The sequence below is a fragment of the Phalangium opilio genome, unplaced genomic scaffold, assembly GCF_054372755.1.
Source record: "Phalangium opilio isolate 3A_F unplaced genomic scaffold, DU_Popi_V2 ptg000031l_1, whole genome shotgun sequence".
NCBI classification, from domain to species: Eukaryota; Metazoa; Arthropoda; class Arachnida; order Opiliones; family Phalangiidae; genus Phalangium; species Phalangium opilio.
The window spans coordinates 831,769-856,815 of NW_028324158.1; the positions used below are offsets into that span (position 1 = coordinate 831,769).

The following is a 25,047-nucleotide window of genomic DNA, read 5'->3' on the forward strand; positions in this document are numbered from 1 at the left end:
GAATTTATAAGAGGAGACAAAAAGGAAAAAGCCAACGGCACGCAGTGTTCCCAAGTACTGACTGCGCTCGACGCTGCTTAACTTCGGTGATCGGAAGAGAACCGGTGTTTTCAGCGTGATATGGCCGTTGCCGAGAGTGCTTGTTAATAATTCGAATTTAAATTAAGTGAGACAAATTAACCTTCATCTTTTTAAAACAATAACAAAAAGAAAATATGTTTGCTTTTTTCATATCTATTGGAATTTAAAAGACAAATAAAGTGAAAAAGCTAACGGCACGCAGTGTTCCTAAGTGGTCTCCCTCCCAAGCACTGACTGCGCTCGATGCTGCTTAACTTCGGTGATCAGACGAGAACCGGTGTTTTCAGCGTGATATGGCCGTTGCCGAGAGTGCTAGTTAATAATTTGAATTTAATTAACCTTCATCTTTATAAAACAATAACAAAAAGAAGAAATGTTTGCTTTTTTCATATCTGGTGGAATTTATAAGAGGAAACAAAAAGGAAAAAGCCAAAGGCACGCAGTGTTCCCAAGTACTGACTGCGCTCGACGCTGCTTAACTTCGGTGATCGGACGAGAACCGGTGTTTTCAGCGTGATATGGCCGTTGCCGAGAGTGCTAGTTAATAATTTGAATTTAATTAACCTTCATATTTATAAAACAATAACAAAAAGAATATATGTTTGGTTTTTTCATATCTGGTGGAATTTAAAAGTGGAAACAAAAAGGAAAAAGCCAACGGCACGCAGTGTTCCCAAGTACTGACTGCACTCGACGCTGCTTAACTTCGGTGATCGGACGAGAACCGGTGTTTTCAGCGTGATATGGCCGTTGCCGAGAGTGCTAGTTAATAAATAGAATTTTATTAACCTTCATCTTTCTAAAACAATAACAAAAAGAAAATATAATTGCTTTTTTCATATCTGGTGGAGTTTAAAAGAGGAAATAAAAGTGAAAAAGCCAACTTCACGCAGTGTTTCTAAGTACTGACTGCGCTCGACGCTGCTTAACTTCGGTGAACGGACTAGAACCGGTGTTTTCAGCGTGATATGGCCGTTGCCGAGAGTGCTAGTTAATAATTCGAATTTAAATTAAGTGAGACAAATTAACCTTAATTTTTTTTAAACAATAACAAAAAGAAAACATGTTTGCTTTTTTCATATCCATTAAAATTTAAAAGAGGAAAAATAAGTGAAAAAGCCAACGGCACGCAGTGTTCCTAAGTGGTCTCCCTCACAAGTACTGACTGCGCTCGACGCTGCTTAACTTCGGTGATCGGACGAGAACCGGTGTTCTCAGCGTGATATGGCCGTTGCCGAGAGTGCTAGTTAATAATTTGAATTTAATTAACCTTCATCTTTATAAAACAATAACAAAAAGAAGATATATTTGCTTTTTTCATATCTGGTGGAATATATAAGAGGAGACAAAAAGGAAAAAGCCAACGGCACGCAGTGTTCCCAAGTACTGACTGCGCTCGACGCTGCTTAACTTCGGTGATCGGAAGAGAACCGGTGTTTTCAGCGTGATATGGCCGTTGCCGAGAGTGCTAGTTAATAAATAGAATTTTATTAACCTTCATCTTTCTAAAACAATAACAAAAAGAAAATATAATTTCTTTTTTCGTATCTGGTGGAGTTTAAAAGAGGAAATAAAAGTGAAAAAGCCAACTTCACGCAGTGTTTCTAAGTATTGACTGCGCTCGACGCTGCTTAACTTCGGTGATCGGACTAGAACCGGTGTTTTCAGCGTGATATGGCCGTTGCCGAGAGTGCTAGTTAATAATTCGAATTTAAATTAAGTGAGACAAATTAACCTTCATTTTTTTTAAACAATAACAAAAAGAAAACATGTTTGCTTTTTTCATATCCATTAAAATTTAAAAGAGGAAAAATAAGTGAAAAAGCCAACGGCACGCAGTGTTCCTAAGTGGTCTCCCTCACAAGTACTGACTGCGCTCGACGCTGCTTAACTTCGGTGATCGGACGAGAACCGGTGTTCTCAGCGTGATATGGCCGTTGCCGAGAGTGCTAGTTAATAATTTGAATTTAATTAACCTTCATCTTTATAAAACAATAACAAAAGAAGATATATTTGCTTTTTTCATATCTGGTGGAATATATAAGAGGAGACAAAAAGGAAAAAGCCAACGGCACGCAGTGTTCCCAAGTACTGACTGCGCTCGACGCTGCTTAACTTCGGTGATCGGAAGAGAACCGGTGTTTTCAGCGTGATATGGCCGTTGCCGAGAGTGCTAGTTAATAATTCGAATTTAAATTAAGTGAGACAAATTAACCTTCATCTTTTTAAAACAATAACAAAAAGAAAATATGTTTGCTTTTTTCATATCTATTGGAATTTAAAAGACAAAAAAAGTGAAAAAGCTAACGGCACGCAGTGTTCCTAAGTGGTCTCCCTCCCAAGTACTGACTGCGCTCGACGCTGCTTAACTTCGGTGATCAGACGAGAACCGGTGTTTTCAGCGTGATATGGCCGTTGCCGAGAGTGCTAGTTAATAATTTGAATTTAATTAACCTTCATCTTTATAAAACAATAACAAAAAGAAGAAATGTTTGCTTTTTTCATATCTGGTGGAATTTATAAGATGAAACAAAAAGGAAAAAGCCAAAGGCACGCAGTGTTCCCAAGTACTGACTGCGCTCGACGCTGCTTAACTTCGGTGATCGGACGAGAACCGGTGTTTTCAGCGTGATATGGCCGTTGCCGAGAGTGCTAGTTAATAATTTGAATTTAATTAACCTTCATATTTATAAAACAATAACAAAAAGAAGATATGTTTGGTTTTTTCATATCTGGTGGAATTTAAAAGTGGAAACAAAACGGAAAAAGCCAACGGCACGCAGTGTTCCCAAGTACTGACTGCACTCGACGCTGCTTAACTTCGGTGATCGGACGAGAACCGGTGTTTTCAGCGTGATATGGCCGTGGCCGAGAGTGCTAGTTAATAAATAGAATTTTATTAACCTTCATCTTTCTAAAACAATAACAAAAAGAAAATATAATTGCTTTTTTCATATCTGGTGGAGTTTAAAAGAGGAAATAAAAGTGAAAAAGCCAACTTCACGCAGTGTTTCTAAGTACTGACTGCGCTCGACGCTGCTTAACTTCGGTGATCGGAAGAGAACCGGTGTTTTCAGCGTGATATGGCCGTTGCCGAGAGTGCTAGTTAATAATTCGAATTTAAATTAAGTGAGACAAATTAACCTTCATCTTTTTAAAACAATAACAAAAAGAAAATGTTTGCTTTTTTCATATCTATTGGAATTTAAAAGACAAAAAAAGTGAAAAAGCCAACGGCACGCAGTGTTCCTAAGTGGTCTCCCTCCCAAGTACTGACTGCGCTCGACGCTGCTTAACTTCGGTGATCAGACGAGAACCGGTGTTTTCAGCGTGATATGGCCGTTGCCGAGAGTGCTAGTTAATAATTTGAATTTAATTAACCTTCATCTTTATAAAACAATAACAAAAAGAAGAAATGTTTGCTTTTTTCATATCTGGTGGAATTTATAAGAGGAAACAAAAAGGAAAAAGCCAAAGGCACGCAGTGTTCCCAAGTACTGACTGCGCTCGACGCTGCTTAACTTCGGTGATCGGACGAGAACCGGTGTTTTCAGCGTGATATGGCCGTTGCCGAGAGTGCTAGTTAATAATTTGAATTTAATTAACCTTCATATTTATAAAACAATAACAAAAAGAAGATATGTTTGGTTTTTTCATATCTGGTGGAATTTAAAAGTGGAAACAAAAAGGAAAAAGCCAACGGCACGCAGTGTTCCCAAGTACTGACTGCACTCGACGCTGCTTAACTTCGGTGATCGGACGAGAACCGGTGTTTTCAGCGTGATATGGCCGTTGCCGAGAGTGCTAGTTAATAATTTGAATTTAATTAACCTTCATCTTTATAAAACAATAACAAAAAGTAGAAATGTTTGCTTTTTTCATATCTGGTGGAATTTATAAGAGGAAACAAAAAGGAAAAAGCCAAAGGCACGCAGTGTTCCCAAGTACTGACTGCGCTCGACGCTGCTTAACTTCGGTGATCGGACGAGAACCGGTGTTTTCAGCGTGATATGGCCGTTGCCGAGAGTGCTAGTTAATAATTTGAATTTAATTAACCTTCATATTTATAAAACAATAACAAAAAGAAGATATGTTTGGTTTTTTCATATCTGGTGGAATTTAAAAGTGGAAACAAAAAGGAAAAAGCCAACGGCACGCAGTGTTCCCAAGTACTGACTGCACTCGACGCTGCTTAACTTCGGTGATCGGACGAGAACCGGTGTTTTCAGCGTGATATGGCCGTTGCCGAGAGTGCTAGTTAATAATTTGAATTTAATTAACCTTCATCTTTCTAAAACAATAACAAAAAGAAAATATAATTTCTTTTTTCGTATCTGGTGGAGTTTAAAAGAGGAAATAAAAGTGAAAAAGCCAACTTCACGCAGTGTTTCTAAGTATTGACTGCGCTCGACGCTGCTTAACTTCGGTGATCGGACTAGAACCGGTGTTTTCAGCGTGATATGGCCGTTGCCGAGAGTGCTAGTTAATAATTCGAATTTAAATTAAGTGAGACAAATTAACCTTCATTTTTTTTAAACAATAACAAAAAGAAAACATGTTTGCTTTTTTCATATCCATTAAAATTTAAAAGAGGAAAAATAAGTGAAAAAGCCAACGGCACGCAGAGTTCCTAAGTGGTCTCCCTCACAAGTACTGACTGCGCTCGACGCTGCTTAACTTCGGTGATCGGACGAGAACCGGTGTTCTCAGCGTGATATGGCCGTTGCCGAGAGTGCTAGTTAATAATTTGAATTTAATTAACCTTCATATTTATAAAACAATAACAAAAAGAAGAAATGTTTGCTTTTTTCATATCTGGTGGAATTTATAAGAGGAAACAAAAAGGAAAAAGCCAAAGGCACGCAGTGTTCCCAAGTACTGACTGCGCTCGACGCTGCTTAACTTCGGTGATCGGACGAGAACCGGTGTTTTCAGCGTGATATGGCCGTTGCCGAGAGTGCTAGTTAATAATTTGAATTTAATTAACCTTCATATTTATAAAACAATAACAAAAAGAAGATATGTTTGGTTTTTTCATATCTGGTGGAATTTAAAAATGGAAACAAAAAGGAAAAAGCCAACGGCACGCAGTGTTCCCAAGTACTGACTGCACTCGACGCTGCTTAACTTCGGTGATCGGACGAGAACCGGTGTTTTCAGCGTGATATGGCCGTTGCCGAGAGTGCTAGTTAATAATTTGAATTTAATTAACCTTCATCTTTATAAAACAATAACAAAAAGTAGAAATGTTTGCTTTTTTCATATCTGGTGGAATTTATAAGAGGAAACAAAAAGGAAAAAGCCAAAGGCACGCAGTGTTCCCAAGTACTGACTGCGCTCGACGCTGCTTAACTTCGGTGATCGGACGAGAACCGGTGTTTTCAGCGTGATATGGCCGTTGCCGAGAGTGCTAGTTAATAATTTGAATTTAATTAACCTTCATATTTATAAAACAATAACAAAAAGAAGATATGTTTGGTTTTTTCATATCTGGTGGAATTTAAAAGTGGAAACAAAAAGGAAAAAGCCAACGGCACGCAGTGTTCCCAAGTACTGACTGCACTCGACGCTGCTAAACTTCGGTGATCGGACGAGAACCGGTGTTTTCAGCGTGATATGGCCGTTGCCGAGAGTGCTAGTTAATAATTTGAATTTAATTAACCTTCATCTTTCTAAAACAATAACAAAAAGAAAATATAATTTCTTTTTTCGTATCTGGTGGAGTTTAAAAGAGGAAATAAAAGTGAAAAAGCCAACTTCACGCAGTGTTTCTAAGTATTGACTGCGCTCGACGCTGCTTAACTTCGGTGATCGGACTAGAACCGGTGTTTTCAGCGTGATATGGCCGTTGCCGAGAGTGCTAGTTAATAATTCGAATTTAAATTAAGTGAGACAAATTAACCTTCATTTTTTTTAAACAATAACAAAAAGAAAACATGTTTGCTTTTTTCATATCCATTAAAATTTAAAAGAGGAAAAATAAGTGAAAAAGCCAACGGCACGCAGAGTTCCTAAGTGGTCTCCCTCACAAGTACTGACTGCGCTCGACGCTGCTTAACTTCGGTGATCGGACGAGAACCGGTGTTCTCAGCGTGATATGGCCGTTGCCGAGAGTGCTAGTTAATAATTTGAATTTAATTAACCTTCATATTTATAAAACAATAAAAAAAAGAAGATATGTTTGGTTTTTTCATATCTGGTGGAATATATAAGAGGAGACAAAAAGGAAAAATCCAACGGCACGCAGTGTTCCCAAGTACTGACTGCGCTCGACGCTGCTTAACTTCGGTGATCGGAAGAGAACCGGTGTTTTCAGCGTGATATGGCCGTTGCCGAGAGTGCTAGTTAATAATTCGAATTTAAATTAAGTGAGACAAATTAACCTTCATCTTTTTAAAACAATAACAAAAAGAAAATATGTTTCCTTTTTTCATATCTATTGGAATTTAAAAGACAAAAAAAGTGAAAAAGCTAACGGCACGCAGTGTTCCTAAGTGGTCTCCCTCCCAAGTACTGACTGCGCTCGACGCTGCTTAACTTCGGTGATCAGACGAGAACCGGTGTTTTCAGCGTGATATGGCCGTTGCCGAGAGTGCTAGTTAATAATTTGAATTTAATTAACCTTCATCTTTAAAAAACAATAACAAAAAGAAGAAATGTTTGCTTTTTTCATATCTGGTGGAATTTATAAGAGGAAACAAAAAGGAAAAAGCCAAAGGCACGCAGTGTTCCCAAGTACTGACTGCGCTCGACGCTGCTTAACCTCGGTGATCGGACGAGAACCGGTGTTTTCAGCGTGATATGGCCGTTGCCGAGAGTGCTAGTTAATAATTTGAATTTAATTAACCTTCATATTTATAAAACAATAACAAAAAGAAGATATGTTTGGTTTTTTCATATCTGGTGGAATTTAAAAGTGGAAACAAAACGGAAAAAGCCAACGGCACGCAGTGTTCCCAAGTACTGACTGCACTCGACGCTGCTTAACTTCGGTGATCGGACGAGAACCGGTGTTTTCAGCGTGATATGGCCGTGGCCGAGAGTGCTAGTTAATAAATAGAATTTTATTAACCTTCATCTTTCTAAAACAATAACAAAAAGAAAATATAATTGCTTTTTTCATATCTGGTGGAGTTTAAAAGAGGAAATAAAAGTGAAAAAGCCAACTTCACGCAGTGTTTCTAAGTACTGACTGCGCTCGACGCTGCTTAACTTCGGTGATCGGAAGAGAACCGGTGTTTTCAGCGTGATATGGCCGTTGCCGAGAGTGCTAGTTAATAATTCGAATTTAAATTAAGTGAGACAAATTAACCTTCATCTTTTTAAAACAATAACAAAAAGAAAATATGTCTGCTTTTTTCATATCTATTGGAATTTAAAAGACAAAAAAAAAGTGAAAAAGCTAACGGCACGCAGTGTTCCTAAGTGGTCTCCCTCCGAAGTACTGACTGCGCTCGACGCTGATAAACTTCGGTGATGGGACGAGAAACGGTGTATTCAGCGTGATATGGCCGTTGCCGAGAGTGCTAGTTAATAATTTGAATTTTATTAACCTTCATCTTTATAAAACAATAACAAAAAAAAGATATGTTTGCTTTTTTCATATCTGGTGGAATTTATAAGAGGAAACAAAAAGGAAAAAGCCAAATGCACGCAGTGTTCCCAAGTACTGACTGCGCTCGACGCTGCTTAACTTCGGTGATCGGACGAGAACCGGTGTTTTCAGCGTGATATGGCCGTTGCCGAGAGTGCTAGTTAATAATTTGAATTTAATTAACCTTCATATTTATAAAACAATAACAAAAAGAAGATATGTTTGGTTTTTTCATATCTGGTGGAATTTAAAAGTGGAAACAAAAAGGAAAAAGCCAACGGCACGCAGTGTTCCCAAGTACTGACTGCACTCGACGCTGCTTAACTTCGGTGATCGGACGAGAACCGGTGTTTTCAGCGTGATATGGCCGTTGCCGAGAGTGCTAGTTAATAAATAGAATTTTATTAACCTTCATCTTTCTAAAACAATAACAAAAAGAAAATATAATTGCTTTTTTCATATCTGGTGGAGTTTAAAAGAGGAAATAAAAGTGAAAGAGCCAACTTCACGCAGTGTTTCTAAGTACTGACTGCGCTCGACGCTGCTTAACTTCGGTGATCGGACTAAAACCGGTGTTTTCAGCGTGATATGGCCGTTGCCGAGAGTGCTAGTTAATAATTCGAATTTAAATTAAGTGAGACAAATTAACCTTCATTTTTTTTAAACAATAACAAAAAGAAAACATGTTTGCTTTTTTCATATCCATTAAAATTTAAAAGAGGAAAAATAAGTGAAAAAGCCAACGGCACGCAGTGTTCCTAAGTGGTCTCCCTCACAAGTACTGACTGCGCTCGACGCTGCTTAACTTCGGTGATCGGACGAGAACCGGTGTTCTCAGCGTGATATGGCCGTTGCCGAGAGTGCTAGTTAATAATTTGAATTTAATTAACCTTCATCTTTATAAAACAATAACAAAAAGAAGATATATTTGCTTTTTTCATATCTGGTGGAATTTATAAGAGGAGACAAAAAGGAAAAAGCCAACGGCACGCAGTGTTCCCAAGTACTGACTGCGCTCGACGCTGCTTAACTTCGGTGATCGGAAGAGAACCGGTGTTTTCAGCGTGATATGGCCGTTGCCGAGAGTGCTAGTTAATAATTCGAATTTAAATTAAGTGAGACAAATTAACCTTCATCTTTTTAAAACAATAACAAAAAGAAAATATGTTTGCTTTTTTCATATCTATTGGAATTTAAAAGACAAAAAAAGTGAAAAAGCTAACGGCACGCAGTGTTCCTAAGTGGTCTCCCTCCCAAGTACTGACTGCGCTCGACGCTGCTTAACTTCGGTGATCAGACGAGAACCGGTGTTTTCAGCGTGATATGGCCGTTGCCGAGAGTGCTAGTTAATAATTTGAATTTAATTAACCTTCATCTTTATAAAACAATAACAAAAAGAAGAAATGTTTGCTTTTTTCATATCTGGTGGAATTTATAAGAGGAAACAAAAAGGAAAAAGCCAAAGGCACGCAGTGTTCCCAAGTACTGACTGCGCTCGACGCTGCTTAACTTCGGTGATCGGACGAGAACCGGTGTTTTCAGCGTGATATGGCCGTTGCCGAGAGTGCTAGTTAATAATTTGAATTTAATTAACCTTCATATTTATAAAACAATAACAAAAAGAAGATATGTTTGGTTTTTTCATATCTGGTGGAATTTAAAAGTGGAAACAAAAAGGAAAAAGCCAACGGCACGCAGTGTTCCCAAGTACTGACTGCACTCGACGCTGCTTAACTTCGGTGATCGGACGAGAACCGGTGTTTTCAGCGTGATTTGGCCGTTGCCGAGAGTGCTAGTTAATAAATAGAATTTTATTAACCTTCATCTTTCTAAAACAATAACAAAAAGAAAATATAATTGCTTTTTTCATATCTGGTGGAGTTTAAAAGAGGAAATAAAAGTGAAAAAGCCAACTTCACGCAGTGTTTCTAAGTACTGACTGCGCTCGACGCTGCTTAGCTTCGGTGATCGGACTAGAACCGGTGTTTTCAGCGTGATATGGCCGTTGCCGAGAGTGCTAGTTAATAATTCGAATTTAAATTAAGTGAGACAAATTAACCTTCATTTTTTTTAAACAATAACAAAAAGAAAACATGTTTGCTTTTTTCATATCCATTAAAATTTAAAAGAGGAAAAAAAAGTGAAAAAGCCAACGGCACGCAGTGTTCCTAAGTGGTCTCCCTCCCAAATACTGACTGCGCTCGACGCTGCTTGACTTCGGTGATCGGACGAGAACCGGTGTTCTCAGCGTGAAATGGCCGTTGCCGAGAGCGCTAGTTAATAATTCGAATTTAAATTAAGTGAGACAAATTAACCTTCATCTTTCTAAAACAATAACAAAAAGAAGATATGTTTGCTTTTTTCATATCTGGTGGAGTTTAAAATAGGAAATAAAAGTGAAAAGCCAACTTCACGCAGTTTTTCTAAGTACTGACTGCGCTCGACGCTGCTTAACTTCGGTGATCGGACTAGAACCGGTGTTTTCAGCGTGATATGGCCGTTGCCGAGAGTGCTAGTTAATAATTCGAATTTAAAGTAAGTGAGACAAATTAACCTTCATTTTTTTAAACAATAACAAAAAGAAAACATGTTTGCTTTTTTCATATCCATTAAAATTTAAAAGAGGAAAAAAAGTGAAAAACCAACGGCACGCAGTGTTCCTAAGTGGTCTCCCTCACAAGTACTGACTGCACTCGACGCTGCTTAACTTCGGTGATCGGACGAGAACCGGTGTTCTCAGCGTGATATGGCCGTTGCCGAGAGCGCTAGTTAATAATTCGAATTTAATTTAAGTGAGACAAATTAACCTTCATCTTTTTAAAACAATAACAAAAAGAAAATATCTTTGCTTTTTTCATATCTATTGGAATTTAAAAGACAAATAAAAAGTGAAAAAGCTAACGGCACGCAGTGTTCCTAAGTGGTCTCCCTCCGAAGTACTGACTGCGCTCGACGCTGATAAACTTCGGTGATGGGACGAGAAACGGTGTATTCAGCGTGATATGGCCGTTGCCGAGAGTGCTAGTTAATAATTTGAATTTTATTAACCTTCATCTTTATAAAACAATAACAAAAAGAAGATATGTTTGCTTTTTTCATATCTGGTGGAATTTATAAGAGGAAACAAAAAGGAAAAAGCCAAAGGCACGCAGTGTTCCCAAGTACTGACTGCGCTCGATGCTGCTTAACTTCGGTGATCGGACGAGAACCGGTGTTTTCAGCGTGATATGGCCGTTGCCGAGAGTGCTAGTCAATAATTTGAATTTAATTAACCTTCATATTTATAAAACAATAACAAAAAGAAGATATGTTTGGTTTTTTCATATCTGGTGGAGTTTAAAAGAGGAAATAAAAGTGAAAAAGCCAACTTCACGCAGTGTTTCTAAGTACTGACTGCGCTCGACGCTGCTTAACTTCGGTGATCGGACTAGAACCGGTGTTTTCAGCGTGATATGGCCGTTGCCGAGAGTGCTAGTTAATAATTCGAATTTAAATTAAGTGAGACAAATTAACCTTCATTTTTTTAAACAATAACAAAAAGAAAACATGTTTGCTTTTTTCATATCCATTAAAATTTAAAAGAGGAAAAATAAGTGAAAAAGCTAACGGCACGCAGTGTTCCTAAGTGGTCTCCCTCCGAAGTACTGACTGCGCTCGACGCTGATAAACTTCGGTGATGGGACGAGAAACGGTGTATTCAGCGTGATATGGCCGTTGCCGAGAGTGCTAGTTAATAATTTGAATTTTATTAACCTTCATCTTTATAAAACAATAACAAAAAGAAGATATGTTTGCTTTTTTCATATCTGGTGGAATTTATAAGAGGAAACAAAAAGGAAAAAGCCAAAGGCACGCAGTGTTCCCAAGTACTGACTGCGCTCGATGCTGCTTAACTTCGGTGATCGGACGAGAACCGGTGTTTTCAGCGTGATATGGCCGTTGCCGAGAGTGCTAGTCAATAATTTGAATTTAATTAACCTTCATATTTATAAAACAATAACAAAAAGAAGATATGTTTGGTTTTTTCATATCTGGTGGAGTTTAAAAGAGGAAATAAAAGTGAAAAAGCCAACTTCACGCAGTGTTTCTAAGTACTGACTGCGCTCGACGCTGCTTAACTTCGGTGATCGGACTTGAACCGGTGTTTTCAGCGTGATATGGCCGTTGCCGAGAGTGCTAGTTAATAATTCGAATTTAAATTAAGTGAGACAAATTAACCTTCATTTTTTTAAACAATAACAAAAAGAAAACATGTTTGCTTTTTTCATATCCATTAAAATTTAAAAGAGGAAAAAAAGTGAAAAACCAACGGCACGCAGTGTTCCTAAGTGGTCTCCCTCACAAGTACTGACTGCACTCGACGCTGCTTAACTTCGGTGATCGGACGAGAACCGGTGTTCTCAGCGTGATATGGCCGTTGCCGAGAGCGCTAGTTAATAATTCGAATTTAATTTAAGTGAGACAAATTAACCTTCATCTTTTTAAAACAATAACAAAAAGAAAATATCTTTGCTTTTTTCATATCTATTGGAATTTAAAAGACAAAAAAAAGTGAAAAAGCTAACGGCACGCAGTGTTCCTAAGTGGTCTCCCTCCGAAGTACTGACTGCGCTCGACGCTGATAAACTTCGGTGATGGGACGAGAAACGGTGTATTCAGCGTGATATGGCCGTTGCCGAGAGTGCTAGTTAATAATTTGAATTTTATTAACCTTCATCTTTATAAAACAATAACAAAAAGAAGATATGTTTGCTTTTTTCATATCTGGTGGAATTTATAAGAGGAAACAAAAAGGAAAAAGCCAAAGGCACGCAGTGTTCCCAAGTACTGACTGCGCTCGATGCTGCTTAACTTCGGTGATCGGACGAGAACCGGTGTTTTCAGCGTGATATGGCCGTTGCCGAGAGTGCTAGTCAATAATTTGAATTTAATTAACCTTCATATTTATAAAACAATAACAAAAAGAAGATATGTTTGGTTTTTTCATATCTGGTGGAGTTTAAAAGAGGAAATAAAAGTGAAAAAGCCAACTTCACGCAGTGTTTCTAAGTACTGACTGCGCTCGACGCTGCTTAACTTCGGTGATCGGACTAGAACCGGTGTTTTCAGCGTGATATGGCCGTTGCCGAGAGTGCTAGTTAATAATTCGAATTTAAATTAAGTGAGACAAATTAACCTTCATTTTTTTTAAACAATAACAAAAAGAAAACACGTTTGCTTTTTTCATATCCATTAAAATTTAAAAGAGGAAAAATAAGTGAAAAAGCCAACGGCACGCAGTGTTTCTAAGTGGTCTCCCTCACATGTACTGACTGCGCTCGACGCTGCTTAACTTCGGTGATCGGACGAGAACCGGTTTTCTCAGCGTGATATGGCCGTTGCCGAGAGTGCTAGTTAATAATTTGAATTTAATTAACCTTCATCTTTATAAAACAATAACAAAAAGAAGATATATTTGCTTTTTTCATATCTGGTGGAATTTATAAGAGGAGACAAAAAGGAAAAAGCCAACGGCACGCAGTGTTCCCAAGTACTGACTGCGCTCGACGCTGCTTAACTTCGGTGATCGGACGAGAACCGGTGTTCTCAGCGTGAAATGGCCGTTGCCGAGAGCGCTAGTTAATAATTCGAATTTAATTTAAGTGAGACAAATTAACCTTTATCTTTTTAAAACAATAACAAAAAGAAAATATCTTTGCTTTTTTCATATCTATTGCAATTTAAAAGACAAAAAAAAGTGAAAAAGCTAACGGCACGCAGTGTTCCTAAGTGGTCTCCCTCCGAAGTACTGACTGCGCTCGACGCTGCTTAACTTCGGTGATCGGACGAGAAACGGTGTATTCAGCGTGATATGGCTGTTGCCGAGAGTGCTAGTTAATAATTTGAATTTTATTAACCTTCATCTTTATAAAACAATAACAAAAAGAAGAAATGTTTGCTTTTTTCATATCTGGTGGAATTTATAAGAGGAAACAAAAAGGAAAAATCCAACGGCACGCAGTGTTCCCAAGTACTGACTGCGCTCGACGCTGCTTAACTTCGGTGATCGGACGAGAACCGGTGTTTTCAGCGTGATATGGCCGTTGCCGAGAGTGCTAGTTAATAATTTGAATTTAATTAACCTTCATATTTATAAAACAATAACAAAAAGAAGATATGTTTGGTTTTTTCATATCTGGTGGAATTTAAAAGTGGAAACAAAAAGGAAAAAGCCAACGGCACGCAGTATTCCCAAGTATTGACTGCACTCGACGCTGCTTAACTTCGGTGATCGGACGAGAACCGGTGTTTTCAGCGTGATATGGCCGTTGCCGAGAGTGCTAGTTAATAAATAGAATTTTATTAACCTTCATCTTTCTAAAACAATAACAAAAAGAAAATATAATTGCTTTTTTCATATCTGGTGGAGTTTAAAAGAGGAAATAAAAGTGAAAAAGCCAACTTCACGCAGTGTTTCTAAGTACTGACTGCGCTCGACGCTGCTTAACTTCGGTGATCGGACTAGAACCGGTGTTTTCAGCGTGATATGGCCGTTGCCGAGAGTGCTAGTTAATAATTCGAATTTAAATTAAGTGAGACAAATTAACCTTCATTTTTTTAAACAATAACAAAAAGAAAACATGTTTGCTTTTTTCATATCCATTAAAATTTAAAAGAGGAAAAAAAAGTGAAAAAGCCAACGGCACGCAGTGTTCCTAAGTGGTCTCCCTCACAAGTACTGACTGCGCTCGACGCTGCTTAACTTCGGTGATCGGACGAGAACCGGTGTTTTCAGCGTGATATGGCCGTTGCCGAGAGTGCTAGTTAATAATTTGAATTTAATTAACCTTCATATTTATAAAACAATAACAAAAAGAAGATATGTTTGGTTTTTTCATATCTGGTGGAATTTAAAAGTGGAAACAAAAAGGAAAAAGCCAACGGCACGCAGTATTCCCAAGTATTGACTGCACTCGACGCTGCTTAACTTCGGTGATCGGACGAGAACCGGTGTTTTCAGCGTGATATGGCCGTTGCCGAGAGTGCTAGTTAATAAATAGAATTTTATTAACCTTCATCTTTCTAAAACAATAACAAAAAGAAAATATAATTGCTTTTTTCATATCTGGTGGAGTTTAAAAGAGGAAATAAAAGTGAAAAAGCCAACTTCACGCAGTGTTTCTAAGTACTGACTGCGCTCGACGCTGCTTAACTTCGGTGATCGGACTAGAACCGGTGTTTTCAGCGTGATATGGCCGTTGCCGAGAGTGCTAGTTAATAATTCGAATTTAAATTAAGTGAGACAAATTAACCTTCATTTTTTTAAACAATAACAAAAAGAAAACATGTTTGCTTTTTTCATATCCATTAAAATTTAAAAGAGGAAAAAAAAGTGAAAAAGCCAACGGCACGCAGTGTTCCTAAGTGGTCTCCCTCACAAGTACTGACTGCGCTCGACGCTGCTTAACTTCGGTGATCGGACGAGAACCGGTGTTCTCAGCGTGATATGGCCGTTGCCGAGAGTGCTAGTTAATAATTTGAATTTAATTAACCTTCATCTTTATAAAACAATAACAAAAAGAAGATATATTTGCTTTTTTCATATCTGGTGGAATTTATAAGAGGAGACAAAAAGGAAAAAGCCAACGGCACGCAGTGTTCCCAAGTACTGACTGCGCTCGACGCTGCTTAACTTCGGTGATCGGAAGAGAACCGGTGTTTTCAGCGTGATATGGCCGTTGCCGAGAGTGCTAGTTAATAATTCGAATTTAAATTAAGTGAGACAAATTAACCTTCATCTTTTTAAAACAATAACAAAAAGAAAATATGTTTGCTTTTTTCATATCTATTGGAATTTAAAAGACAAAAAAAGTGAAAAAGCTAACGGCACGCAGTGTTCCTAAGTGGTCTCCCTCCCAAGTACTGACTGCGCTCGACGCTGCTTAACTTCGGTGATCAGACGAGAACCGGTGTTTTCAGCGTGATATGGCCGTTGCCGAGAGTGCAAGTTAATAAGTTGAATTTAATTAACCTTCATCTTTATAAAACAATAACAAAAAGAAGAAATGTTTGCTTTTTTCATATCTGGTGAAATTTATAAGAGGAAACAAAAATGAAAAAGCCAACGGCACGCAGTGTTCCTAAGTGGTCTCCCTCCCAAGTACTGACTGCGCTCGACGCTGCTGAACTTCGGTGAACGGACGAGAAACGGTGTATTCAGCGTGATATGGCCGTTGCCGAGAGTGCTAGTTAATAAATAGAATTTTATTAACCTTCATCTTTCTAAAACAATAACAAAAAGAAAATATAATTGCTTTTTTCATATCTGGTGGAGTTTAAAAGAGGAAATAAAAGTGAAAAAGCCAACTTCACGCAGTGTTTCTAAGTACTCACTGCGCTCGACACTGCTTAACTTCGGTGATCGGACTAGAACCGGTGTTTTCAGCGTGATATGGCCGTTGCCGAGAGTGCTAGTTAATAATTCGAATTTAAATTAAGTGAGACAAATTAACCTTCATTTTTTTAAACAATAACAAAAAGAAAACATGTTTGCTTTTTTCATATCTATTGGAATTTAAAAGAGGAAAAAAAAGTGAAAAAGCCAACGGCACGCAGTGTTCCTAAGTGGTCTCCCTCCCAAATACTGACTGCGCTCGACGCTGCTTAACTTCGGTGATCGGACGATAACCGGTGTTCTCAGCGTGAAATGGCCGTTGCCGAGAGCGCTAGTTAATAATTCGAATTTAATTTAAGTGAGACAAATTAACCTTCATCTTTTTAAAACAATAACAAAAAGAAAATATCTTTGCTTTTTTCATATCTATTGCAATTTAATAGACAAAAAAAAGTGAAAAAGCTAACGGCACGCAGTGTTCCTAAGTGGTCTCCCTCCGAAGTACTGACTGCGCTCGACGCTGCTTAACTTCGGTGATCGGACGAGAAACGGTGTATTCAGCGTGATATGGCTGTTGCCGAGAGTGCTAGTTAATAATTTGAATTTTATTAACCTTCATCTTTATAAAACAATAACAAAAAGAAGATATGTTTGCTTTTTTCATATCTGGTGGAATTTATAAGAGGAAACAAAAAGGAAAAAGCCAACGGCACGCAGTGTTCCCAAGTACTGACTGCGCTCGACGCTGCTTAACTTCGGTGATCGAACGAGAACCGTTGTTTTCAGCGTGATATGGCCGTTGCCTAGAGTGCTAGTTAATAATTCGAATTTAAATTAAGTGAGACAAATTAACCTTCATTTTTTTTAAACAATAACAAAAAGAAAACAAGTTTGCTTTTTTCATATCCATTAAAATTTAAAAGAGGAAAAATGTGAAAAAGCCAACGGCACGCAGTGTTCCTAAGTGGTCTCCGTCACAAGTACTGACTGCGCTCGACGCTGCTTAACTTCGGTGATCGGACGAGAACCGGTGTATTCAGCGTGACATGGCCGTTGCCGAGAGTGCTAGTTAATAATTTGAGTTTAATTAACCTTCATCTTTATAAAACAATAACAAAAAGAAGGTATGTTTGCTTTTTTCATATCTGGTGGATTTTAAAAGAGGAAACAAAAAGGAAAAAGCCAACGGCACGCAGTGTTCCCAAGTACTGGCTGCGTTCGACGCTGCTTACCTTCGGTGATCGGACGAAAACCGGTGTTTTCAGCGTGATATGGCCGTTGCCGAGAGTGCTAGTTAATAATTCGAATTTAAATTAAGTGAGACAAATTAACCTTCATCATTTTAAAACAATAACATAAAGAAAATATGTTTGCAATTTTCTTATCTATTGGAATTTAAAAGAGGAAAAAAAGTGAAAAAGCCAACGGCACGCAGTGTTCCTAAGTGGTCTCCCTCCCAAGTACTGACTGCGCTCGACACTGCTTAACTTCGGTGATCGGACAAGAACCGGTGTTTTCAGCGTGATATGGCCGTTGCCGAGAGTGCTAGATAATAATTCGAATTTAAATTAAGTGAGACAAATTAACCTTCATCATTTTAAAACAATAGCATAAAGAAAATATGTTTGCTTTTTTCATATCCATTAAAATTTAAAAGAGGAAAAAAAGTGAAAAAGCCAACGGCACGCAGTGTTCCTAAGTGGTCGCCCTCCCAAGTACTGACTGCGCTCGACGCTGCTTAACTTCGGTGATCGGACGAGAACCGGTGTTTTCAGCGTGATATGGCCGTTGCCGAGAGTGCTAGTTAATAATTTGAGTTTAATTAACCTTCATCTTTATAAAACAATAACAAAAAGAAGGTATGTTTGCTTTTTTCATATCTGGTGGATTTTAAAAGAGGAAACAAAAAGGAAAAAGCCAACGGCACGCAGTGTTCCCAAGTACTGGCTGCGCTCGACGCTGCTTAACTTCGGTGATCGGACGAAAACCGGTGTTTTCAGCGTGATATGGCCGTTGCCGAGAGTGCTAGTTAATAATTCGAATTTAAATTAAGTGAAACAAATTAACCTTCATTTTTTTAAACAATAACAAAAAGAAAACATGTTTGCTTTTTTCATATCCATTAAAATTTAAAAGAGGAAAAAAAAGTGAAAAAGCCAACGGCACGCAGTGTTCCTAAGTGGTCTCCCTCCCAAATACTGACTGCGCTCGACGCTGCTTGACTTCGGTGATCGGACGAGAACCGGTGTTCTCAGCGTGAAATGGCCCTTGCCAAGAGCGCTAGTTAATAATTCGAATTTAAATTAAGTGAGACAAATTAACCTTCATCATTTTAAAACAATAACATAAAGAAAATATGTTTGCATTTTTCTTATCTATTGGAATTTAAAAGAGGAAAAAAAGTGAAAAAGCCAACGGCACGCAGTGTTCCTAAGTGGTCTCCCTCCCAAATACTGACTGCGCTCGACGCTGCTTAACTTCGGTGATCGGACGAGAACCGGTGTTCTCAGCGTGAAATGGCCGTTGCCGAGAGCGCTAGTTAATAATTCGAATTTAATTTAAGTGAGACAAATTAACCTTCATCTTTTTAAAACAATAACAAAAAGAAAATATCTTTGCTTTTTTCATATCTATTGCAATTTAAAAGACAAAAAAAAGTGAAAAAGCTAACGGCACGCAGTGTTCCTAAGTGGTCTCCCTCCGAAGTACTGACTGCGCTCGACGCTGCTTAACTTCGGTGATCGGACGAGAAACGGTGTATTCAGCGTGATATGGCTGTTGCCGAGAGTGCTAGTTAATAATTTGAATTTTATTAACCTTCATCTTTATAAAACAATAACAAAAAGAAGGTATGTTTGCTTTTTTCATATCTGGTGGATTTTAAAAGAGGAAACAAAAAGGAAAAAGCCAACGGCACGCAGTGTTCCCAAGTACTGGCTGCGTTCGACGCTGCTTAACTTCGGTGATCGGACGAAAACCGGTGTTTTCAGCGTGATATGGCCGTTGCCGAGAGTGCTAGTTAATAATTCGAATTTAAATTAAGTGAGACAAATTAACCTTCATCATTTTAAAACAATAACATAAAGAAAATATGTTTGCATTTTTCTTATCTATTGGAATTTAAAAGAGGAAAAAAAGTGAAAAAGCCAACGGCACGCAGTGTTCCTAAGTGGTCTCCCTCCCAAGTACTGACTGCGCTCGACACTGCTTAACTTCGGTGATCGGACAAGAACCGGTGTTTTCAGCGTGATATGGCCGTTGCCGAGAGTGCTAGTTAATAATTCGAATTTAAATTAAGTGAGACAAATTAACCTTCATCATTTTAAAACAATAGCATAAAGAAAATATGTTTGCTTTTTTCTTATCTATTGGAATTTAAAAGAGGAAAAAAAGTGAAAAAGCCAACGGCACGCAGTGTTCCTAAGTGGTCGCCCTCCCAAGTACTGACTGCGCTCGACGCTGCTTAACTTCGGTGATCGGACGAGAACCGGTGTTTTCAGCGTGATATGGCCGTTGCCGAGAGTGCTAGTTAATAATTTGAGTTTAATTAACCTTCATCTTTATAAAACAATAACAAAAAGAAGGTATGTTTGCTTTTTTCATATCTGGTGGATTTTAAAAGAGGAAACAAAAAGGAAAAAGCCAACGGCACGCAGTGTTCCCAAGTACTGGCTGCGCTCGACGCTGCTTAACTTCGGTGATCGGACGAAAACCGGTGTTTTCAGCGTGATATGGCCGTTGCCGAGAGTGCTAGTTAATAATTCGAATTTAAATTAAGTGAGACAAATTAACCTTCATCATTTTAAAACAATAACATAAAGAAAATATGTTTGCTTTTTTCTTATCTATTGGAATTTAAAAGAGGAAAAAAAGTGAAAAAGCCAACGGCACGCAGTGTTCCTAAGTGGTCTCCCTCCCAAGTACTGACTGCGCTCGACGCTGCTTAACTTCGGTGATCGGACGAGAACCGGTGTTTTCAGCGTGATATGGCCGTTGCCGAGAGTGCTAGTTAATAATTTGAGTTTAATTAACCTTCATCTTTATAAAACAATAACAAAAAGAAGGTATGTTTGCTTTTTTCATATCTGGTGGATTTTAAAAGAGGAAACAAAAAGGGAAAAGCCAACGGCACGCAGTGTTCCCAAGTACTGGCTGCGCTCGACGCTGCTTAACTTCGGTGATCGGACGAAAACCGGTGTATTCAGCGTGACATGGCCGTTGCCGAGAGTGCTAGTTAATAATTTGAGTTTAATTAACCTTCATCTTTATAAAACAATAACAAAAAGAAGGTATGTTTGCTTTTTTCATATCTGGTGGATTTTATAAGAGGAAACAAAAAGGAAAAAGCCAACGGCACGCAGTGTTCCCAAGTACTGACTGCGCTCGACGCTGCTTAACTTCGGTGATCGGACGAGAACCGGTGTTTTCAGCGTGATATGGCCGTTGCCGAGAGTGCTAGTTAATAATTCGAATTTAAATTAAGTGAGACAAATTAACCTTTATCTTTTTAAAACAGAAAATATGTTTGCTTTTTTCATATCTATTGGAATTTAAAAGACAAAAAAAAAGTGAAAAAGCAAACGGCACGCAGTGTTCCTAAGTGGTCTCCCTCCGAAGTACTGACTGCGCTCGACGCTGCTTAACTTCGGTGATCGGACGAGAAACGGTGTATTCAGCGTGATATGGCCGTTGCCGAGAGTGCTAGTTAATAATTTGAATTTTATTAACCTTCATCTTTATAAAACAATAACAAAAAGAAGATATGTTTGCTTTTTTCATATCTGGTGGAATTTATAAGAGGAAACAAAAAGGAAAAAGCCAAAGGCACGCAGTGTTCCCAAGTACTGACTGCGCTCGACGCTGCTTAACTTCGGTGATCGGACGAGAACCGGTGTTTTCAGCGTGATATGGCCGTTGCCGAGAGTGCTAGTTAATAATTTGAATTTAATTAACCTTCATATTTATAAAACAATAACAAAAAGAAGATATGTTTGGTTTTTCCATATCTGGTGGAATTTAAAAGAGGAAACAAAAAGGAAAAAGCCAACGGCACGCAGTGTTCCCAAGTACTGACTGCACTCGACGCTGCTTAACTTCGGTGATCGGACGAGAACCGGTGTTTTCAGCGTGATTTGGCCGTTGCCGATTGTCCTAGTTAATAATTCGAATTTAAATTAAGTGAGACAAATTAACCTTCATCTTTCTAAAACAATAACAAAAAGAAGATATGTTTGCTTTTTTCATATCTGGTGGAATTTATAAGAGGAAACAAAAAGGAAAAAGCCAACGGCACGCAGTGTTCCCAAGTACTGACTGCGCTCGACGCTGCTTAACTTCGGTGATCGGACGAGAACCGGTGTTTTCAGCGTGATATGGCCGTTGCCGAGAGTGCTAGTTAATAATTCGAATTTAAATTAAGTGAGACAAATTAACCTTCATCTTTCTAAAACAATAACAAAAAGAAGATATGTTTGCTTTTTTCATATCTGGTGGAGTTTAAAAGAGGAAATAAAAGTGAAAAAGCCAACTTCACGCAGTGTTTCTAAGTACTGACTGCGCTCGACGCTGCTTAACGTCGGTGATCGGACTAGAACCGGTGTTTTCAGCGTGATATGGCCGTTGCCGAGAGTGCTAGTTAATAATTCGAATTTAAAGTAAGTGAGACAAATTAACCTTCATCTTTTTAAAACAATAACAAAAAGAAAATATCTTTGCTTTTTTCATATCTATTGGAATTTAAAAGACAAAAAAAAAGTGAAAAAGCTAACGGCACGCAGTGTTCCTAAGTGGTCTCCCTCCGAAGTACTGACTGCGCTCGACGCTGATAAACTTCGGTGATGGGACGAGAAACGGTGTATTCAGCGTGATATGGCCGTTGCCGAGAGTGCTAGTTAATAATTTGAATTTTATTAACCTTCATCTTTATAAAACAATAACAAAAAAAAGATATGTTTGCTTTTTTCATATCTGGTGGAATTTATAAGAGGAAACAAAAAGGAAAAAGCCAAATGCACGCAGTGTTCCCAAGTACTGACTGCGCTCGACGCTGCTTAACTTCGGTGATCGGACGAGAACCGGTGTTTTCAGCGTGATATGGCCGTTGCCGAGAGTGCTAGTTAATAATTTGAATTTAATTAACCTTCATATTTATAAAACAATAACAAAAAGAAGATATGCTTGGTTTTTTCATATCTGGTGGAATTTAAAAGTGGAAACAAAAAGGAAAAAGCCAACGGCACGCAGTGTTCCCAAGTACTGACTGCACTCGACGCTGCTTAACTTCGGTGATCGGACGAGAACCGGTGTTTTCAGCGTGATATGGCCGTTGCCGAGAGTGCTAGTTAATAAATAGAATTTTATTAACCTTCATCTTTCTAAAACAATAACAAAAAGAAAATATAATTGCTTTTTTCATATCTGGTGGAGTTTAAAAGAGGAAATAAAAGTGAAAAAGCCAACTTCACGCAGTGTTTCTAAGTACTGACTGCGCTCGACGCTGCTTAACTTCGGTGATCGGACTAGAACCGGTGTTTTCAGCGTGATATGGCCGTTGCCGAGAGTGCTAGTTAATAATTCGAATTTAAATTAAGTGAGACAAATTAACCTTCATTTTTTTTAAACAATAACAAAAAGAAAACATGTTTGCTTTTTTCATATCCATTAAAATTTAAAAGAGGAAAAATAAGTGAAAAAGCCAACGGCACGCAGTGTTCCTAAGTGGTCTCCCTCACAAGTACTGACTGCGCTCGACGCTGCTTAACTTCGGTGATCGGACGAGAACCGGTGTTCTCAGCGTGATATGGCCGTTGCCGAGAGTGCTAGTTAATAATTTGAATTTAATTAACCTTCATCTTTATAAAACAATAACAAAAAGAAGATATATTTGCTTTTTTCATATCTGGTGGAATTTATAAGAGGAGACAAAAAGGAAAAAGCCAACGGCACGCAGTGTTCCCAAGTACTGACTGCGCTCGACGCTGCTTAACTTCGGTGATCGGAAGAGAACCGGTGTTTTCAGCGTGATATGGCCGTTGCCGAGAGTGCTAGTTAATAATTCGAATTTAAATTAAGTGAGACAAATTAACCTTCATCTTTTTAAAACAATAACAAAAAGAAAATATGTTTGCTTTTTTCATATCTATTGGAATTTAAAAGACAAAAAAAGTGAAAAAGCTAACGGCACGCAGTGTTCCTAAGTGGTCTCCCTCCCAAGTACTGACTGCGCTCGACGCTGCTTAACTTCGGTGATCAGACGAGAACCGGTGTTTTCAGCGTGATATGGCCGTTGCCGAGAGTGCTAGTTAATAATTTGAATTTAATTAACCTTCATCTTTATAAAACAATAACAAAAAGAAGAAATGTTTGCTTTTTTCATATCTGGTGGAATTTATAAGAGGAAACAAAAAGGAAAAAGCCAAAGGCACGCAGTGTTCCCAAGTACTGACTGCGCTCGACGCTGCTTAACTTCGGTGATCGGACGAGAACCGGTGTTTTCAGCGTGATATGGCCGTTGCCGAGAGTGCTAGTTAATAATTTGAATTTAATTAACCTTCATATTTATAAAACAATAACAAAAAGAAGATATGTTTGGTTTTTCATATCTGGTGGAATTTAAAAGTGGAAACAAAAAGGAAAAAGCCAACGGCACGCAGTGTTCCCAAGTACTGACTGCACTCGACGCTGCTTAACTTCGGTGATCGGACGAGAACCGGTGTTTTCAGCGTGATTTGGCCGTTGCCGAGAGTGCTAGTTAATAAATAGAATTTTATTAACCTTCATCTTTCTAAAACAATAACAAAAAGAAAATATAATTGCTTTTTTCATATCTGGTGGAGTTTAAAAGAGGAAATAAAAGTGAAAAAGCCAACTTCACGCAGTGTTTCTAAGTACTGACTGCGCTCGACGCTGCTTAACTTCGGTGATCGGACTAGAACCGGTGTTTTCAGCGTGATATGGCCGTTGCCGAGAGTGCTAGTTAATAATTCGAATTTAAATTAAGTGAGACAAATTAACCTTCATTTTTTTTAAACAATAACAAAAAGAAAACATGTTTGCTTTTTTCATATCCATTAAAATTTAAAAGAGGAAAAAAAAGTGAAAAAGCCAACGGCACGCAGTGTTCCTAAGTGGTCTCCCTCCCAAATACTGACTGCGCTCGACGCTGCTTGACTTCGGTGATCGGACGAGAACCGGTGTTCTCAGCGTGAAATGGCCGTTGCCGAGAGCGCTAGTTAATAATTCGAATTTAAATTAAGTGAGACAAATTAACCTTCATCTTTCTAAAACAATAACAAAAAGAAGATATGTTTGCTTTTTTCATATCTGGTGGAGTTTAAAATAGGAAATAAAAGTGAAAAAGCCAACTTCACGCAGTTTTTCTAAGTACTGACTGCGCTCGACGCTGCTTAACTTCGGTGATCGGACTAGAACCGGTGTTTTCAGCGTGATATGGCCGTTGCCGAGAGTGCTAGTTAATAATTCGAATTTAAAGTAAGTGAGACAAATTAACCTTCATTTTTTTAAACAATAACAAAAAGAAAACATGTTTGCTTTTTTCATATCCATTAAAATTTAAAAGAGGAAAAAAAGTGAAAAACCAACGGCACGCAGTGTTCCTAAGTGGTCTCCCTCACAAGTACTGACTGCACTCGACGCTGCTTAACTTCGGTGATCGGACGAGAACCGGTGTTCTCAGCGTGATATGGCCGTTGCCGAGAGCGCTAGTTAATAATTCGAATTTAATTTAAGTGAGACAAATTAACCTTCATCTTTTTAAAACAATAACAAAAAGAAAATATCTTTGCTTTTTTCATATCTATTGGAATTTAAAAGACAAAAAAAAAGTGAAAAAGCTAACGGCACGCAGTGTTCCTAAGTGGTCTCCCTCCGAAGTACTGACTGCGCTCGACGCTGATAAACTTCGGTGATGGGACGAGAAACGGTGTATTCAGCGTGATATGGCCGTTGCCGAGAGTGCTAGTTAATAATTTGAATTTTA

The 25,047-nt window shown here is 38.4% G+C and overlaps 15 non-coding genes and 70 pseudogenes across 15 annotated transcripts; all 85 read right to left on the reverse strand.

Annotated features, from left to right (window-relative positions):
- Positions 1–29: 29 nt before the first annotated feature.
- Positions 30–132, reverse strand: LOC149686726 (5S ribosomal RNA; annotated as a pseudogene).
- Positions 133–267: 135 nt separating this feature from the next.
- LOC149686727 (5S ribosomal RNA) lies at positions 268–386 on the reverse strand (annotated as a pseudogene).
- Positions 387–508: 122 nt separating this feature from the next.
- On the reverse strand, positions 509–611 carry LOC149686728 (5S ribosomal RNA; annotated as a pseudogene).
- Positions 612–733: 122 nt separating this feature from the next.
- Positions 734–836, reverse strand: LOC149686729 (5S ribosomal RNA; annotated as a pseudogene).
- Positions 837–1,198: 362 nt separating this feature from the next.
- LOC149686730 (5S ribosomal RNA) lies at positions 1,199–1,317 on the reverse strand. Its single transcript, XR_016383955.1, has one exon. It is a non-coding gene; the product is annotated as a 5S ribosomal RNA (ribosomal RNA).
- Positions 1,318–1,439: 122 nt separating this feature from the next.
- Positions 1,440–1,542, reverse strand: LOC149686731 (5S ribosomal RNA; annotated as a pseudogene).
- A 362-nt stretch (positions 1,543–1,904) lies between these two features.
- Positions 1,905–2,023, reverse strand: LOC149686732 (5S ribosomal RNA). Its single transcript, XR_016383956.1, has one exon. It is a non-coding gene; the product is annotated as a 5S ribosomal RNA (ribosomal RNA).
- Positions 2,024–2,144: 121 nt separating this feature from the next.
- Positions 2,145–2,247, reverse strand: LOC149686733 (5S ribosomal RNA; annotated as a pseudogene).
- Positions 2,248–2,382: 135 nt separating this feature from the next.
- Positions 2,383–2,501, reverse strand: LOC149686734 (5S ribosomal RNA). The gene has a single exon (XR_016383902.1). It is a non-coding gene; the product is annotated as a 5S ribosomal RNA (ribosomal RNA).
- A 122-nt stretch (positions 2,502–2,623) lies between these two features.
- Positions 2,624–2,726, reverse strand: LOC149686735 (5S ribosomal RNA; annotated as a pseudogene).
- Positions 2,727–2,848: 122 nt separating this feature from the next.
- Positions 2,849–2,951, reverse strand: LOC149686736 (5S ribosomal RNA; annotated as a pseudogene).
- A 358-nt stretch (positions 2,952–3,309) lies between these two features.
- Positions 3,310–3,428, reverse strand: LOC149686737 (5S ribosomal RNA). Its single transcript, XR_016383937.1, has one exon. It is a non-coding gene; the product is annotated as a 5S ribosomal RNA (ribosomal RNA).
- A 122-nt stretch (positions 3,429–3,550) lies between these two features.
- LOC149686738 (5S ribosomal RNA) lies at positions 3,551–3,653 on the reverse strand (annotated as a pseudogene).
- A 122-nt stretch (positions 3,654–3,775) lies between these two features.
- On the reverse strand, positions 3,776–3,878 carry LOC149686739 (5S ribosomal RNA; annotated as a pseudogene).
- A 122-nt stretch (positions 3,879–4,000) lies between these two features.
- Positions 4,001–4,103, reverse strand: LOC149686740 (5S ribosomal RNA; annotated as a pseudogene).
- Positions 4,104–4,225: 122 nt separating this feature from the next.
- Positions 4,226–4,328, reverse strand: LOC149686741 (5S ribosomal RNA; annotated as a pseudogene).
- Positions 4,329–4,690: 362 nt separating this feature from the next.
- LOC149686742 (5S ribosomal RNA) lies at positions 4,691–4,809 on the reverse strand (annotated as a pseudogene).
- A 122-nt stretch (positions 4,810–4,931) lies between these two features.
- Positions 4,932–5,034, reverse strand: LOC149686743 (5S ribosomal RNA; annotated as a pseudogene).
- A 122-nt stretch (positions 5,035–5,156) lies between these two features.
- Positions 5,157–5,259, reverse strand: LOC149686744 (5S ribosomal RNA; annotated as a pseudogene).
- Positions 5,260–5,381: 122 nt separating this feature from the next.
- LOC149686745 (5S ribosomal RNA) lies at positions 5,382–5,484 on the reverse strand (annotated as a pseudogene).
- A 122-nt stretch (positions 5,485–5,606) lies between these two features.
- On the reverse strand, positions 5,607–5,709 carry LOC149686746 (5S ribosomal RNA; annotated as a pseudogene).
- Positions 5,710–6,071: 362 nt separating this feature from the next.
- Positions 6,072–6,190, reverse strand: LOC149686747 (5S ribosomal RNA; annotated as a pseudogene).
- A 122-nt stretch (positions 6,191–6,312) lies between these two features.
- LOC149686748 (5S ribosomal RNA) lies at positions 6,313–6,415 on the reverse strand (annotated as a pseudogene).
- Positions 6,416–6,550: 135 nt separating this feature from the next.
- LOC149686749 (5S ribosomal RNA) lies at positions 6,551–6,669 on the reverse strand. Its single transcript, XR_016383904.1, has one exon. It is a non-coding gene; the product is annotated as a 5S ribosomal RNA (ribosomal RNA).
- Positions 6,670–6,791: 122 nt separating this feature from the next.
- LOC149686750 (5S ribosomal RNA) lies at positions 6,792–6,894 on the reverse strand (annotated as a pseudogene).
- A 122-nt stretch (positions 6,895–7,016) lies between these two features.
- On the reverse strand, positions 7,017–7,119 carry LOC149686751 (5S ribosomal RNA; annotated as a pseudogene).
- A 362-nt stretch (positions 7,120–7,481) lies between these two features.
- LOC149686752 (5S ribosomal RNA) lies at positions 7,482–7,600 on the reverse strand (annotated as a pseudogene).
- Positions 7,601–7,947: 347 nt separating this feature from the next.
- On the reverse strand, positions 7,948–8,050 carry LOC149686753 (5S ribosomal RNA; annotated as a pseudogene).
- A 362-nt stretch (positions 8,051–8,412) lies between these two features.
- LOC149686754 (5S ribosomal RNA) lies at positions 8,413–8,531 on the reverse strand. The gene has a single exon (XR_016383958.1). It is a non-coding gene; the product is annotated as a 5S ribosomal RNA (ribosomal RNA).
- A 122-nt stretch (positions 8,532–8,653) lies between these two features.
- LOC149686755 (5S ribosomal RNA) lies at positions 8,654–8,756 on the reverse strand (annotated as a pseudogene).
- Positions 8,757–8,891: 135 nt separating this feature from the next.
- On the reverse strand, positions 8,892–9,010 carry LOC149686756 (5S ribosomal RNA). The gene has a single exon (XR_016383905.1). It is a non-coding gene; the product is annotated as a 5S ribosomal RNA (ribosomal RNA).
- A 122-nt stretch (positions 9,011–9,132) lies between these two features.
- LOC149686757 (5S ribosomal RNA) lies at positions 9,133–9,235 on the reverse strand (annotated as a pseudogene).
- A 122-nt stretch (positions 9,236–9,357) lies between these two features.
- LOC149686758 (5S ribosomal RNA) lies at positions 9,358–9,460 on the reverse strand (annotated as a pseudogene).
- A 362-nt stretch (positions 9,461–9,822) lies between these two features.
- LOC149686759 (5S ribosomal RNA) lies at positions 9,823–9,941 on the reverse strand (annotated as a pseudogene).
- A 373-nt stretch (positions 9,942–10,314) lies between these two features.
- LOC149686760 (5S ribosomal RNA) lies at positions 10,315–10,433 on the reverse strand (annotated as a pseudogene).
- Positions 10,434–10,570: 137 nt separating this feature from the next.
- LOC149686761 (5S ribosomal RNA) lies at positions 10,571–10,689 on the reverse strand (annotated as a pseudogene).
- Positions 10,690–10,811: 122 nt separating this feature from the next.
- LOC149686762 (5S ribosomal RNA) lies at positions 10,812–10,914 on the reverse strand (annotated as a pseudogene).
- Positions 10,915–11,275: 361 nt separating this feature from the next.
- On the reverse strand, positions 11,276–11,394 carry LOC149686763 (5S ribosomal RNA; annotated as a pseudogene).
- A 122-nt stretch (positions 11,395–11,516) lies between these two features.
- LOC149686764 (5S ribosomal RNA) lies at positions 11,517–11,619 on the reverse strand (annotated as a pseudogene).
- A 359-nt stretch (positions 11,620–11,978) lies between these two features.
- On the reverse strand, positions 11,979–12,097 carry LOC149686765 (5S ribosomal RNA; annotated as a pseudogene).
- A 136-nt stretch (positions 12,098–12,233) lies between these two features.
- On the reverse strand, positions 12,234–12,352 carry LOC149686766 (5S ribosomal RNA; annotated as a pseudogene).
- A 122-nt stretch (positions 12,353–12,474) lies between these two features.
- LOC149686767 (5S ribosomal RNA) lies at positions 12,475–12,577 on the reverse strand (annotated as a pseudogene).
- Positions 12,578–12,939: 362 nt separating this feature from the next.
- On the reverse strand, positions 12,940–13,058 carry LOC149686768 (5S ribosomal RNA; annotated as a pseudogene).
- A 122-nt stretch (positions 13,059–13,180) lies between these two features.
- LOC149686769 (5S ribosomal RNA) lies at positions 13,181–13,283 on the reverse strand (annotated as a pseudogene).
- A 136-nt stretch (positions 13,284–13,419) lies between these two features.
- Positions 13,420–13,538, reverse strand: LOC149686770 (5S ribosomal RNA; annotated as a pseudogene).
- Positions 13,539–13,660: 122 nt separating this feature from the next.
- On the reverse strand, positions 13,661–13,763 carry LOC149686771 (5S ribosomal RNA; annotated as a pseudogene).
- Positions 13,764–13,885: 122 nt separating this feature from the next.
- LOC149686772 (5S ribosomal RNA) lies at positions 13,886–13,988 on the reverse strand (annotated as a pseudogene).
- A 361-nt stretch (positions 13,989–14,349) lies between these two features.
- Positions 14,350–14,468, reverse strand: LOC149686773 (5S ribosomal RNA). Its single transcript, XR_016383938.1, has one exon. It is a non-coding gene; the product is annotated as a 5S ribosomal RNA (ribosomal RNA).
- A 122-nt stretch (positions 14,469–14,590) lies between these two features.
- On the reverse strand, positions 14,591–14,693 carry LOC149686774 (5S ribosomal RNA; annotated as a pseudogene).
- A 361-nt stretch (positions 14,694–15,054) lies between these two features.
- Positions 15,055–15,173, reverse strand: LOC149686775 (5S ribosomal RNA). The gene has a single exon (XR_016383959.1). It is a non-coding gene; the product is annotated as a 5S ribosomal RNA (ribosomal RNA).
- Positions 15,174–15,295: 122 nt separating this feature from the next.
- Positions 15,296–15,398, reverse strand: LOC149686776 (5S ribosomal RNA; annotated as a pseudogene).
- A 135-nt stretch (positions 15,399–15,533) lies between these two features.
- On the reverse strand, positions 15,534–15,652 carry LOC149686777 (5S ribosomal RNA). Its single transcript, XR_016383906.1, has one exon. It is a non-coding gene; the product is annotated as a 5S ribosomal RNA (ribosomal RNA).
- A 122-nt stretch (positions 15,653–15,774) lies between these two features.
- LOC149686778 (5S ribosomal RNA) lies at positions 15,775–15,893 on the reverse strand (annotated as a pseudogene).
- Positions 15,894–16,254: 361 nt separating this feature from the next.
- Positions 16,255–16,373, reverse strand: LOC149686779 (5S ribosomal RNA; annotated as a pseudogene).
- Positions 16,374–16,509: 136 nt separating this feature from the next.
- On the reverse strand, positions 16,510–16,628 carry LOC149686780 (5S ribosomal RNA; annotated as a pseudogene).
- Positions 16,629–16,750: 122 nt separating this feature from the next.
- Positions 16,751–16,853, reverse strand: LOC149686781 (5S ribosomal RNA; annotated as a pseudogene).
- A 135-nt stretch (positions 16,854–16,988) lies between these two features.
- On the reverse strand, positions 16,989–17,107 carry LOC149686782 (5S ribosomal RNA; annotated as a pseudogene).
- Positions 17,108–17,229: 122 nt separating this feature from the next.
- Positions 17,230–17,332, reverse strand: LOC149686783 (5S ribosomal RNA; annotated as a pseudogene).
- Positions 17,333–17,468: 136 nt separating this feature from the next.
- On the reverse strand, positions 17,469–17,587 carry LOC149686784 (5S ribosomal RNA; annotated as a pseudogene).
- A 136-nt stretch (positions 17,588–17,723) lies between these two features.
- LOC149686785 (5S ribosomal RNA) lies at positions 17,724–17,842 on the reverse strand. Its single transcript, XR_016383922.1, has one exon. It is a non-coding gene; the product is annotated as a 5S ribosomal RNA (ribosomal RNA).
- A 122-nt stretch (positions 17,843–17,964) lies between these two features.
- On the reverse strand, positions 17,965–18,067 carry LOC149686786 (5S ribosomal RNA; annotated as a pseudogene).
- A 136-nt stretch (positions 18,068–18,203) lies between these two features.
- Positions 18,204–18,322, reverse strand: LOC149686787 (5S ribosomal RNA; annotated as a pseudogene).
- Positions 18,323–18,458: 136 nt separating this feature from the next.
- LOC149686788 (5S ribosomal RNA) lies at positions 18,459–18,577 on the reverse strand (annotated as a pseudogene).
- Positions 18,578–18,713: 136 nt separating this feature from the next.
- Positions 18,714–18,832, reverse strand: LOC149686789 (5S ribosomal RNA; annotated as a pseudogene).
- A 122-nt stretch (positions 18,833–18,954) lies between these two features.
- Positions 18,955–19,057, reverse strand: LOC149686790 (5S ribosomal RNA; annotated as a pseudogene).
- A 136-nt stretch (positions 19,058–19,193) lies between these two features.
- On the reverse strand, positions 19,194–19,312 carry LOC149686791 (5S ribosomal RNA; annotated as a pseudogene).
- A 136-nt stretch (positions 19,313–19,448) lies between these two features.
- Positions 19,449–19,567, reverse strand: LOC149686792 (5S ribosomal RNA). The gene has a single exon (XR_016383924.1). It is a non-coding gene; the product is annotated as a 5S ribosomal RNA (ribosomal RNA).
- A 122-nt stretch (positions 19,568–19,689) lies between these two features.
- Positions 19,690–19,792, reverse strand: LOC149686793 (5S ribosomal RNA; annotated as a pseudogene).
- A 136-nt stretch (positions 19,793–19,928) lies between these two features.
- LOC149686794 (5S ribosomal RNA) lies at positions 19,929–20,047 on the reverse strand. The gene has a single exon (XR_016383917.1). It is a non-coding gene; the product is annotated as a 5S ribosomal RNA (ribosomal RNA).
- Positions 20,048–20,169: 122 nt separating this feature from the next.
- Positions 20,170–20,272, reverse strand: LOC149686795 (5S ribosomal RNA; annotated as a pseudogene).
- Positions 20,273–20,394: 122 nt separating this feature from the next.
- LOC149686796 (5S ribosomal RNA) lies at positions 20,395–20,497 on the reverse strand (annotated as a pseudogene).
- Positions 20,498–20,624: 127 nt separating this feature from the next.
- On the reverse strand, positions 20,625–20,743 carry LOC149686797 (5S ribosomal RNA; annotated as a pseudogene).
- Positions 20,744–20,865: 122 nt separating this feature from the next.
- LOC149686798 (5S ribosomal RNA) lies at positions 20,866–20,968 on the reverse strand (annotated as a pseudogene).
- Positions 20,969–21,090: 122 nt separating this feature from the next.
- LOC149686799 (5S ribosomal RNA) lies at positions 21,091–21,193 on the reverse strand (annotated as a pseudogene).
- A 137-nt stretch (positions 21,194–21,330) lies between these two features.
- Positions 21,331–21,433, reverse strand: LOC149686800 (5S ribosomal RNA; annotated as a pseudogene).
- Positions 21,434–21,810: 377 nt separating this feature from the next.
- Positions 21,811–21,929, reverse strand: LOC149686801 (5S ribosomal RNA; annotated as a pseudogene).
- A 347-nt stretch (positions 21,930–22,276) lies between these two features.
- Positions 22,277–22,379, reverse strand: LOC149686802 (5S ribosomal RNA; annotated as a pseudogene).
- Positions 22,380–22,741: 362 nt separating this feature from the next.
- Positions 22,742–22,860, reverse strand: LOC149686803 (5S ribosomal RNA). Its single transcript, XR_016383960.1, has one exon. It is a non-coding gene; the product is annotated as a 5S ribosomal RNA (ribosomal RNA).
- Positions 22,861–22,982: 122 nt separating this feature from the next.
- LOC149686804 (5S ribosomal RNA) lies at positions 22,983–23,085 on the reverse strand (annotated as a pseudogene).
- Positions 23,086–23,220: 135 nt separating this feature from the next.
- On the reverse strand, positions 23,221–23,339 carry LOC149686805 (5S ribosomal RNA). The gene has a single exon (XR_016383907.1). It is a non-coding gene; the product is annotated as a 5S ribosomal RNA (ribosomal RNA).
- Positions 23,340–23,461: 122 nt separating this feature from the next.
- Positions 23,462–23,564, reverse strand: LOC149686806 (5S ribosomal RNA; annotated as a pseudogene).
- Positions 23,565–23,685: 121 nt separating this feature from the next.
- On the reverse strand, positions 23,686–23,788 carry LOC149686807 (5S ribosomal RNA; annotated as a pseudogene).
- A 362-nt stretch (positions 23,789–24,150) lies between these two features.
- On the reverse strand, positions 24,151–24,269 carry LOC149686808 (5S ribosomal RNA; annotated as a pseudogene).
- Positions 24,270–24,643: 374 nt separating this feature from the next.
- On the reverse strand, positions 24,644–24,762 carry LOC149686809 (5S ribosomal RNA; annotated as a pseudogene).
- Positions 24,763–24,899: 137 nt separating this feature from the next.
- Positions 24,900–25,018, reverse strand: LOC149686810 (5S ribosomal RNA; annotated as a pseudogene).
- Between the last annotated feature and the right edge of the window lie 29 nt (positions 25,019–25,047).